Source organism: Triturus cristatus, chromosome 5_1 (genome assembly GCF_964204655.1).
Source record: "Triturus cristatus chromosome 5_1, aTriCri1.1, whole genome shotgun sequence".
Lineage (NCBI taxonomy): Eukaryota > Metazoa > Chordata > Amphibia > Caudata > Salamandridae > Triturus > Triturus cristatus.
The window spans coordinates 728,172,236-728,184,602 of record NC_140587.1 but is presented as its reverse complement, the minus strand read 5'-3'; positions in this window follow the sequence as shown (position 1 = coordinate 728,184,602).

Below are 12,367 nucleotides of genomic sequence, written 5' to 3'. Positions count from 1 at the left end.
GCAGAGGGTTGCGGGTGACAGTGGAAGGTGTCCTCCAGGGCATGATGCAGAGGTTTGATGTTATCCTGAAGCAGCAAATGGGGGAGATGCAAGCGCAACCCTCGTATTCACCAACAATTCGGTATCAGCTACATGCGGATGAAAACAGACCCTAGTCCATAGACTCAGATGCCACCAATGTACGACCAGGGAGTGTCCATGAATGTCGGGGAAGAGAGTTAGTGGCACAGGTGCTGAACGGGGATGCAGTCTGCGATGATGCCGGTACACTGACATTAACTCCACCATTGCCAAATCAAGACTGTGACCTACTGGACCACAGTGTATGCCGGAGGCAGCGGTCAGCAGTGGCCCACAGTCACGTGTCATTGGCTGATGAGGCACAGAGTTAGTGACACAAGGGCAGTTGTCGGTACTGTTCGATCACCTCCATGACGATGATCCTGTTCCCTCCGGACTGCAACGCATCATCCTCTTACGCCTCTCCGCGCGTGCGTTGACATGTATTCTGCATTTTGAATAACCAATGTTCAGTTCCAAATCTGTGACCCCCTCGTGTGCAGCATAGGCCGAGGGCAGTAGTCCACGTAGGCCAACAGACACGTGTGGTTGTAATGCCATGCTCAGACTTGTTGGCACCACATCGAAGGGGGTATAGTGACTTGTCCTATGCCTTAAAGGGTGTTCACTGCCATTGTGTAATCAAGACTCAAATGTGTGACCTACCTGACCGTGGTGTAGGCCTGGGGCAGGGGTTAGCATAGCCCATTCACGGAGTGTTGCCGGCATAGGTTGGATGGCCCCACCGGCCTGTGTAGTTCAGGTTCAGTGGCACCACATGTTCGGACACCTCCGTGTATACGACCTGGGTTTCATCCAGACTGAGCCGCATCTTCCTCTTACTCCTCTCCGTGCGACCACTGGTGTGCAATTCGTGATCTGCACCCCGGTGCTGGATGTGGGATCTACTGGTCCGCAGCATAGTCCTGGTCCCTCATCCATGTTTCGCCGGCTGGCGTTGATCAGGGTTAGTGGCACCACGTGTTGCCGGCTGGCGTTGAACAGGGTTAGTGGCACTACGTGTTGCTGGCTGGCGTTGAACAGGGTTAGTGGCACCACGTGTCGCAAGAAGCCCATATGGAACTATGTCTCATTAATTGGGTTTGGGCCTGGTGCTGTTGCTGCTGGCCCGGATTTGGGGTCACTGGCATTCATGACTCAGGACAAAGTTTCACATATGGGACCTACTAGTAAAGCGGGTCTGTGTCGTGGAGGCCATGATGGTCTGAGGAGGCTGCCAAGGTCATGGGACTCGGGCCTGGAGCTTGTGCTGGAATGTGGTGGGCCCTCCTTGACACACGCCGGTGTCGAAAGGTGATCAGTGAGGCCTGGCTGCGCAGGGGCAGGCCTGACGGGTTCGTGGTCCAGCGTACCGGGGTCTGGCAGGCGCACAGCATCGAAGGCAAATCCGCTCAAGAGGACGGCGTCAGCCCTGGCAGAGACGTTTGGCTTTCCGGAAGAGGACCACGCCCAGGGCTATGTGCTTCTTCTTCACACCCCTATGCTGGCGTGGCGTACGCCGGGCCATCCCACTCCGGTCACGCTTAGGGGGGACGTAACTGACAAGATTTCACTAGGTCACCCACTGGCTGTGGTGACATGGTTGCGTCCACTGTCCACTACACTCCATACACCAGAGGTGGATGTCGCCATGGATATGGGTGTGTGCTGCATACTGTGGTCTGTCCGGGACATCCCCGCCACGCTTGACATTGTGCACTTTCCTAATCATGGTACTCCTGCATCCTGCATCCTGCAGGGAGTGATACCCAGGAGCACGGCACAAACTGACATACAACGCACAAACCCGGCAGTGCACAATTTACTCAATAAGTGACTCCTGCATCCTTCACACATGCCTGTTTGCCACCTCTCCCCACATTCGGCTGTTGTGTAGCTGAGGTGCCATGCCATTGATGGCTCATGATCATGGCTTGGCCAGGTAACCATTGTGAGTTGTTCTGTCGTGCCTGGTGGGTGGGCATGTTGTTGTGCATGTTGGTTGTGATTTTGTGACGTGTGCATTGCCAGAGTTGTGATTTGCATGGTTGTGGAGTTGAGGTGAGTGGAGTGTTCATTTGGAACTTGCCAAGGGGCTGTGCATTTCCCTTGTTGCCATCCTGGGTACGCTGGTTGATGATGGGTGGTAGGAGGATGAAGGAATCATGCACACTGGCTTTGTATTTGAAGGTGACATTGTTGGAGGTTCCACGGTTTCTGTAATTGCCTGCACATTGGGGTGGGACATGTGCTTTCTGTTGCGGTGATTGTGTGCTGTGTCACCAGGGGGCACAGGTGGGACATGTGTGCTGTGGATTGCCCCAACACGTGCGTGCATCCTGCTATGGCGTATTGTCCTTGCTTGGTCTCCAGCGTGACCTGCGCATTGTGTTGGACGTATAGGGACTGGGGTACCAGGGTGATGGTGATGTCCAGGACAGGTGTGAGGGACTTGGATGTGGCTGGCAGTGAGACTCCTTCGACTCTGGCGGGTGTTAGTTGGGGGGTGCCAGGGGCCAACAGGTGCAGCCAAGCCAGCAGCTTGGTGTGGGGTGGGATGTTGGTTGTCAACTGTGTTGGTGCCATAGGCCTGTTGGGCGATGATGGTCAGGATGCATGGGATCGTTGTCCCTTTCAGCCTGTGGCGGACGGTGACATTGTCAAAGGCTAGGTCTGTGCGGCTGGTACGCTTCCTGGGGGTCCGCTGTCTTTGTCAGCGCTGCGTCTGTGGTGGTTACGGGGGGGGGGGGTCACGGTGTGTGTTGTGGTCCTGGGATGGTGTCAGTGGGTGTTGTGGCTCTCTTGGGTGTCTGGGCTGCATGATGGGTGGCTCCATGGCATCTGTTGCCCTTCCGATGTGGCCCTGGGCTGTACTCCATTTTGTTGTGCAGGCTGCCATTCGACTTTACACCAGGTCAGAGCAGGTGTAGATTTCCTGGTGCTAACGTGCCTTATCGCCTGTTTTGCGTTTTTATCGCAGTTCTGTCTGGTCGTTGCGAATGTTGAGGTGTGATGTTGTCGTGGCTTTTGGAACGGGAACGCCCACTCTGCATCTCATTAGTGATAGTTGTGAGGGGCCTCTGTGGCGATGTTTATTGAGGCTGCTATTGAGGGTAAACTGGTGCTGTGGGCTGTTAACACAAGCTTGTGAATGGGACAATAACTTTATCGCAACTTTGGCTACGATAAAGTGCCGTTGACTCAGCGATAGTTCCTTGTGAATATGCCCCTCTATGTTCAGGTCACTTCCCAAATACCACGTAAATGTTGAAGTTATTTCTGCTTTATTGTCATATCGCTGCAACCATACCCCTCCTTCAATAATCCGCACACTCCCTCAAATCAAGCCTTATCGTAACAGTGGGGCTACGGAGTAGAGGTGAGGGCGCACACCGCAGCACCATCCAGCACTCTTTTGCAAGTGGAATGTTTGCCAAAGAACACACCATTTACGTGGAAATGCTATGATTTATGCCATTTTTCTGGTTTCACATAGTGCCAGTACCTGCAATCACCAGTTCAAATAAAGAAGTGGTCATGCCAGAGTGGCCGGGTGGTATTCTTATCTTGTGGTACAGCACATCTAGGTGGAGGAGGAAGGATGAGAAACAGGTGAGCAGTTACAATTGAAGTTAGCTGTTGACCCATCTGGAAGGGATTCAGAGCACTGACTGCTTCTCTGTCAGAATGCGCCATGTGTGATATTCTGATGCTGCACTAGTCAAAGAGGCCGGGAAGATTGTACATCTGTGAAGGGTGGCATAACACAGGAATGGGAATGAGAAATGCCTTTAACCTTTAAAAATCTATCCTGAATGTCAGTAATGAGTCATACACTGGGTGTGGCACTTTAAATATGGGGAGCCGGGTTTGAGTCTCGGCGTCGAAAGTTAAAACAACTGAGCTTTCAACAGGCGAGAATCTGTTTTCCTACAGGGCACACTTCTTTTGACATTGATTCAGAATGTTGTAGTGATACTGTGACTGTTTTAGTAATTAGGCGTATAAATAAAAGTTATGTCACAGAACAGGATGTAAAAGTAGATGGCACACATAGTTCTTCAAGCTGACTATAACAGTGGGCTCTACCAACGTACTCCACTCACCCATTTAAAGTGCTGAGCAGGAAAGGACACGTGACAATCCCAGTTTGTCTGTGGCCTAACTGAGAGCACGCAGCCCAAATGGAAGAGATTCCGAGCTCCGCGCTGTCTCGGTGTCAGTGCACGCCATGTTTGACTCGTGGTGCCCCCAGGCAGTGGTCGAAGTGGGGGGAAAAAAGTAGGGGAACTGTGGGCGGAGAATCAGAGGGCTGGAATAACCAGAGGATTGGATCAGTGGGTGGAGTCAGAGGTTCGGCATGAATGCACAAAACATCTCACTTTTTAGTATTCGTTTCACTAACCAGTTACAGCTTATTATGTTATTTAATTTAAGCAATGGATACACATGATTATTTAGGGCTTAATATGAGTTATTGACATTCAAATACGTTCACAAAGTGGGATATGTTTACAATCACAGAATGTTCCAAGTACGCTTAAAAGTGGAAGCACAAGCTGTTTGTCTCCAAGCCATGGTGTTTTTGTCATCAGCACTTCTCATTTTTTCTACAAGAGCAGTTCAAACATGAATGTCAAAATATCCTAGTTTGCAAATGTTTTCAATATAATAATGGCTCTGCCACATTTTCCACATATTACATCATCTGCTGCATAATCTGACAATTCTAACTAATAAATTGTTTGTAGCTCAAACTGATCAAAAGTTGCTAAAAAATGTGACTTGTGTTGCTGCAAAGATCATGGCCCTTTGCAAAGGTTGACTGATCACCTTTCTCACTGATGCATTTATATGTTACACTGGTACTAATAATGCAAAATCTTTTCAGACTGTTAGCATGTGTAAAAATGTCAAAATAATATTGTATTAGAAAATATATTGCATTAAGCTGCAGCTTTGTTTTGCAGAATAATTTAGTCAACACTGCGACATAATTTTGTCCTCCATCGCTGCATAATTCCAGTGTCCCCAAATCAGGCAGCATATGTTAAAAGTGCTTGTGCATGAAAAAGAGAGACTGTGAAGATTGCAAACTTAGTTTGGTGTGCCTGCAAATCATGCATTGCCGATACCTGGTGAGTTGCAGCTACTACTGCTGAAACAAGGCCAATGGAGGTACCAATGGGTGAGGCGGACTGCCTTGTGCAAAAAACAATTATTGGTTCCCCTCCTATGACCACCTCCGCCATGGATTCCTTCACAACCACCCTTTAACAGTGCCCCTCAAGTCTCCATAACCACACTCACTCTCAGATGTATTTAATTTAATTTACAGCACCACCCATACCAGTGTAGAGTGTCAGAGCACTTTACATCACACACATTACACAGAGACAATCAATCATACACATGTAAATCATAGAATAGGAAATTTTACATAAGACAAAGGACTACAAGGTGTAGGAGTCACATGACAACCATACTAGTAGGTAGTATAGTTTACTAGTGATTGGTCTGGGGAAACACAAACTCAGAACTTACAACGTAATACCATGGTTGGCGGTTGTTTTTAATAATCAGAATTGATTTCTATCGAAATGAACACTTTTTGAAACATTAGGATAATCAATGAGTGGGGGTAAAAAAAATAACGCTCTAATTTATACCTTGCAGTTTGCATGCAGCTCTTAGATTACAGTTAATAAATATCTCACTGTTCTATGTTAGGATTTTAACTTAAAAACTGCAAGTAAAGAAAGGATCACTCTGACAAAAGCAGTAACCCACTGACCTACTTACATGATGTGCACTTTGTGATCTGTATGGTACATGTTCTTTGCAGCAAGCACATTAACCCTCTGCCCTAACTTTCCATGAGTCAAAACTTCCACTAGACAAAACTGTGATCTCTCTCTAGGAAGAACATTGATCAGCAGAGTTATCACAACATTTTTATTGTTGCCGAAAATTGCTGGAGGCGAGGAAAAAGGCAGCAGGTTCTTTTAAAACCATAATATACATGCAAACATGACTCCCACACCCAAAGTCAATGCCCAGTGCGGTCACACCATTTGCACCGCCCTAGAGCCGGCCCTTCTCCAGGGTCCTGTGTTCTTGTGATAGTCACTGTTGCTCTGGGGGTGTTGCTTCATAGTCCTGCCCGCAAGACTGGAGTTGAACTTCAGTATGGATTGAGGGGGATGGGCCTTCAAGGTTAACCCACACTTGCCACCGCTAGGGTCCACCTGTTGGAGCTAAGACACCAGGGCTTCTAATATCTAGCGGGGTCTTCTAAGGTCTAGCATGGGAATGTGCTCCCTCAGATGAGTGGTCTGGTGAACTAGTCATGAAGGCTGAACCTGGTTCCCTAGTTCCAAATTTGGCAGTTCAAGCCATAGCGCTACATCCTCTCCCCCACCGAGCACCATACTGCCCCACTGAGAGAAACTCACACTCCATTCAGCTACAACCCAATTGTGCCCCGCTAAAAACACCTGGATGTGACTCATTTCAAATTATGCACTAGACAAGAGTAATATGCAGCCTGAAAAAAAAAGTAACAACATCCCGGAAAAAGCAAACACTAATAGGGAATGCAAGATTAGGTAAAGTATGTGAAATGTAAGCAGGAACAAAATGGTTTCCTTAACGCTTTCACACTCATTCAGAAATCATTGAGTTTTTTTTGCTTGAAAAGTCAAAAACATGACTACAGAGCCCTGAAGGGACCGGTTTCAATGTCCATTGCTTATATCCTTACAAAACATAAGCATCATGGTTTTAAAAGACTACATCCATGAACACAGAGGTGTGGTAAACATTTTGTTTTCCAATCCACCCATTAACCAAGTATTGCAGTACGTCGAGGAATGGTGCCCTTCCCCACCCAGGCAAAAGCAATGTTGTTCAATGAAAGACGAGAAAACAAAAGTAGCGCTTCACTGGCAGATTCTGTAAAGTTGTGCTAATGTGTTTGGGTATGAATAAAATCAATCTGGCCACTTTGCGAACACTCTGTCTCGCTTTATTAGGTTACTTATTTATTTTTCATATTTTGAACCTTTTATTTCTGTCTGTCTCAAGGCTGCACTTTGGAATATAAAAAATGTCAGAAAAAGAGGACATTTCCAACAAAAGTGTTTTTCTCTTTTGGATCCATTTCACAAGGGAATAAAAAAACTAAAGGAGGAAAGAGAGGGTGAGAACCGTTTCTTGAAGTAATGGTTTTCAGTAAGTGAGATGGGGCTGCTAGACAGAAAGAGAGGGAATACGAGGAATAAAGAGAGAGGGGGCAGCTGCTAGTGGCAGAGAAGACATTGACACTGTCCTTGTCTTCTCTGGGCAAGGAGGAAAAGACAGAGTCCTTTTCCTTCTCTGCCCACCCGTCCGTCCCCGTCCCCAAACGCCTCGCTTTATCTGTGGGCTATATCTGCCGTCCTTGGACGCATGTTTAAAAATAAAAAAGTAGGGGACGGAATCTATTGAATTAAAGATGTAGGGCACACGGTGCCCTGCCGATCCCGCCCACTTCACCCACTGCCCCCAGGCGAGTTTACGAGAAGGATTCCATAGATTTAAAAGAGGTGCCTTTGAGACCTCTCCACCAATGTGCCTGACTTTGTATATCTCAATTCAAATATAGGTAAAGTTTTGCCAAAACATGGCGGGCCTCATTTATGAAAAGTGACGCATCACTGCGTGAAAACAGTGATGCGTCACTTTTCACTGCACCCTCCCTGCGACTCCAATGATGCGTCATATTTACAGTATGACGCATCATGTCGCAAGGAGTCACAGATACGTCAGTATTTCTGACGTATCTGTAGGCGCAAAAGTGACGCATTGCTGGAGTGTGTCACAAAAGTGACGCAACTCCAGCAATGTGTCCTTTCACATGGGGCAAGCCCCATGTGAAAGGGCCTGCGTCAGTCTTACGCCTGCTGTGAGGCAGGCGCAAGATATTGACGCATTTGCACCCTAGAAGTGGCGCAGTGAAATCTCGTAGATTTCACTGCGTCACTTCTACAATGCTTACCTACGTGGGAACGCCCACCCTGCATACATTATACCTGACGCAGGTATCATGTAGCGCAGGGGTTTACAAAGTGACGCATCTAGGTAGATGCGTCACTTTGTAAATATGGCGCATCATGGCGCATGTTTTACGCCACTGGTGCGTCACAAAAAGTGACGCACCGGTGGCGCAAAAGTGACGCAGGGGCTCATAAATGAGCCCCGGCGTTTTTAGTTGAAGCACAACAATTAAGGGGCATATCATCAAGGACCGGCGATAATTATCGCTAAGCGCACTTAGCGCTAGGATAATTATCGCCGGGTAACGTGGAATTTTATCGCTGAGATAGCGTGCTATTAGCAACGCTTATCTCAAAAGTGATAAAATTCCAAGCGCTAATTGCCAAATGTGAGAATATCGCTAGAAATCCAGCGATAATCTCACAAAGTTTGGCGATAGCTTGATGATAGGGCAAGGCATACTTAGCCATGAGATCCACCTTACATAGGATATCATGGCTAAGTCAGTCTTGAAGCAGGCGTAAGGAAAGTAGCGATAACAGAGGTTATCGCTACTTTGCTTGTCGCTCTGCAGGTTAGCATGCCCATTGATATTTGGAGAAATGTCGCTATTTCTCCAGTTATGTCAGGGCAGGAACGCCCACTTTGCAACTCATTAGAGATGCAAAGCTGGGCGTTCCGAATACAGGCGCTAATGCAAGGTTTCTCGCGATAGCGTGACCTTGCTGATTAGGCGATAAAATTATCGCCGCTTTTCGTCCGAAAACGGACGCAAAAGAGGCGATCATTTTTTATCGCCTCGTTGATGATATGCCCCTGTGTTTGTTTAAAATGAATGCATGCTAGAATTAAATAGAACCTGCCTTGAGATTTGCTTGTTTATGCACATGGATGTATATTAATAATTGAATACCGTATAATTGGAGTCATACCAATGATGTTTTTCTTTGTTAACCAGTGTGCTAGGTAGTTATTTGGAGTGTACATCAGGACAAACTGTTCCTACTCGCTAAATAATTGTGTTTTTTAACGGAGCGTCAACAACTCACAGGGGTAAAATAAATGCCTACGCGGAATTAAGGCAGCATGATGTTTATTTTCTACAAAGAGTATGTCAGAAACAGAAATAATTGCTTTCTGAAAATACTACAGCGATTAGCCCCTGTGTTTTCACCGAAAGAAACCCGAGGCCACTGTAAATTACTCATGAACATTTTGTAGTGGAAGGTCTGCTATTCGTTGATTTTATGGACGCTCGATTTTTTCTGATGCATTACATTTGTCAATAACTAATCAATTTTAATCTTTTTGTTTGTGCACAGAGCTATGTTGGTGTTTTTAAACCCGAGTTTCGTATACTTTAAATCATATTTTTACCTTGTACAAGCAAATGATAGGGCAAAGTAGCAGACTGTGTAATGCTCTCTCTGATCGTCCCTATTTATTCAGTTAAATCCTTAAGTATAAAACAACATTTCCCAGTGCAACAATCTGGGAAACCAGGGACATTTAAAGAATGAACTCCAGGAATAGGCTTCATCAGGCCACCCACTACAGCAAGAAAGCCCAATTACGATGTAGCTGGCTAATTAAGTACTCCTCTAGTAAGATCTCGATCGCGCTAAAACACACTTTTCATTCAAATGCTTGACAGTTGTGGTACTTTGTATAGGCTAGCATTTTACGTAGGAGTGTTATCTTAAACATTTTGCTATTGGCACGGTGTTAGAAATAGGGGTCTCTAGTTGGCAAGGGGTTGCACCTCTGTCCTAGTAGGGACCCTTACTTCTAGTCAGGATAAGGGAGTTACACTCCTTAACCCTTTAACCGCGGCGGAAAATCTGCCGCAGTGCGGGCGTTTCCGTGCGCGGGAAGGGCCGCGTCGGCCAACGGACGTGCGCAGCACTATGGAGGTAGTGCTCGCGACGGCCGTTGGCCGACGCACGCAGCAAACGGGTTAAATAAGCCCTGCTCACCCCCTTGGTAGCTTGGCACGAGCAGTCAGGCTTATCTTAGAGGCAGTGTGTAAAGCATCTGCACATAACCAACAGTAATACAGTGTAAGCACTACAAAAAGACACCACAACAGTTTAGAAAAATTTCCAATATTTTTAAATACTTAAGACAAGACCAAAAACGATAAAAACAAATCCTAAATACAGTACTTAGAAACCTTCAGTTATCAAAATCCTTGAAATACAGTTCTTTGAAGTTGATAGATCCTTCCGGGGTTATCACGGCGCCGTGAACAAACAAATCCAACCAGTTCTGGATGACCAAAGTGTCGCAGGCCACCTACGGTGTTGGGAAGACCCACAAAACAGTACCTTTAGAAATGAAGGCCGTTGGCAACCTCTCGTTGAGCTTCCAAAACAACGGCATCCACAGGTGTCGGTTCTGGAGGTCGGTGCAAGAGTCGTCGGGCCCTCGAAGTCACATATGTTGCATATCGAACTCCTTGCCGTTAAAGTCAGGAGCGCTGGCATCGGTGCTGCAGTACAAAGGGCAGCAGTGCGGTGTGCGGTGCCCTCTGGTCGCGGTGCGAGCAGGGGCTCGGTGGCAGTATCTGATGGCATTGTCGGTGAGACCAGGGTCGCGGTGCGAAGTGATGCGGTGCTCGTTGTGGTGCTGGCAGGTCACGGTGCAAGCAGTGGTGTCGTCGTTGCTGAAGCGCTGTCGTCGGCTGACGAACTGGAGTCGATGGTGCCGGCGTCGGTAGGCCAAGGCTGCAGTGCAGGATGAGGGCGGTGCGGCGTGTAACGTTACGAGAGGTGCCCTCGAACCACAGTGCAAACAGTGGAATTGATTTCAGCGTGGAGTGGGGTCATTGAGAATATCAAGGCAGTCATTGTAAGACAAGGCAGTGCAGAGTGCAGTGCCCACAGGTCGCAGTGCGAGCAGTGGCTCAGTGGCGGCATCAGATGGCGTCATCAGAGAGACTAGGGTCGCATTGCAGCGTTGCTGGGGTGCTCTCTGCGGTGCCTTCAGGACACGGAGTCGGCAGCTGTTTTGTAGGAGGCATCGGGTTGCTTTTCTTCTGTTGCAGCACAAAACACACAGCCCCCAGTGCGTGCTGAGGGCAGAAGTACTTGAAGTCTTTGCTGTTCCTGAGACTTCTTGAACAGGGGGCAAGCTCTACCTCAAACCCTTGGAGAAACTCAAAGAAAGAAGTTGTAGAAAGTTCAGTCCAGTCCTTCCACTGCCCAAGACAGAAACAGCTACTGCAGGCCAACACAGAAAAGCACTCAGTAAAGTGGTAGTTCCTCCTCCCAGCTTCTCTAGCTCTTCTTCTTGGCAGCCTACTTGGTCCAAAAGAGTTCTAAAGTGTAGGGGTTTATGCCCAACTTTTTATGTCCCAAAATCCTTTGTCCTCTCAGGCAGAGAGTGTCTGTGACCAGCCAGAACCAGTTCTGTCCTCTCTGGTGCAGCCTCCTGGCAGGAGGTGGGGACAGCATTGTCAGAGGTAGACCAGGCCCCATCAGGTGAAAGGAAATCTCCTCCCCTACTCTAAATGCAGCCAAGGTCTATTCAAACCTTCCCTGACCCATCCAGACTCTCTGGAGCCACGGCTCCTCTCCAACCCCTATCATCTAAAACCCAGACAGTCAATCCACAAACCCAGCAGAGGCCTACTGGATGGCTGAGCAAGAAAACACCTACTTTCTAAAAGTGGTATTTTCAAACACAGAATGGAAAACTCAACTTCACTAAAATATTAATCTTTAGATTCTGAGTATAGGCAAACTAAACTTTTTTTTTCTACCTTGTTCTCAGGGGTAGTTAGATTTATAAGATGTTATAAACAAACTCCCCATTTCTGTCCTACGGGTACAGGTAGCATTGCAATAGTGAAGAACGAAATTGGCAGTAATTCACTATCACGACATGCCAAACACACCAGGGCAGGTCCTACCTTTCACATACACTGCACCCTGCCCACAGGGGTACCTTGGGCCTACCTTAGGCATGACTGACATGTAAGAAAAGGGAAGTTTAGGGCCTGACAAGTGGGTACACTTGCCAAGTCGACATGGCAGTCCCAGACTGTACACACGCTCTGCAATGGCAGGCCTGAGTTACATTTACAGGCTGCTTGTGTGGGTGGCACAATCCAGTGCTGCAGCCCACTAGCAGCATTTGATTTACAGGCCCTGGCACACTCACTTTACTAGGGACTGACAAGTAAATCAAATATGCCAATCATGAAAACACCAATCCATAAAACAATTTACAACAGGAGCACTTGCACTTTAACACTGATAAGCAAGCA